Source organism: Lampetra fluviatilis, chromosome 49, assembly GCF_964198595.1.
Source record: "Lampetra fluviatilis chromosome 49, kcLamFluv1.1, whole genome shotgun sequence".
Classification (NCBI taxonomy): domain Eukaryota; kingdom Metazoa; phylum Chordata; class Hyperoartia; order Petromyzontiformes; family Petromyzontidae; genus Lampetra; species Lampetra fluviatilis.
In genome coordinates, this window is record NC_136323.1 from 3,311,058 (window position 1) to 3,311,524 (window position 467).

Consider the following 467-nt stretch of genomic DNA (forward strand, 5'->3'; position numbering starts at 1 on the left):
GATATTTTTCACCCGGGCAATGCCGGGTACTTCCCGCTAGTCTTTTATAAGAGTATGGCACGTATGTGTGTGTGATGGGAGTGTATGCAAAACTCTGGGAGATTAACTTATTTCGCACCATACGTAGCAAACCGTGCTAATCGGATGTGCGGTGAAACGACAACAAACAACACAAAAAGCAGTTCTAAATAAATTCGTTTTCATAGCTCCAGTGGCTTCCGAACACAGGAGTTGTGTGTGTGATGGAAGTGTGATATGTATGTACATTATGTTGAACTTCTCTCGCACTGTATTTAGCCAACCATGCTAATCGGAGGTGATAGGGGTATGTATCCGTGTGAGTACAAGATAGGAGTGTGTGAGATTGGTATGTTTGTGTGAGGTCCATAGCAATAACAGCCATCCACCACACAACCGCAGCACATCTTCTCAAATCCTTTATTCAAAATCAGGGCGATTTTAGAGCA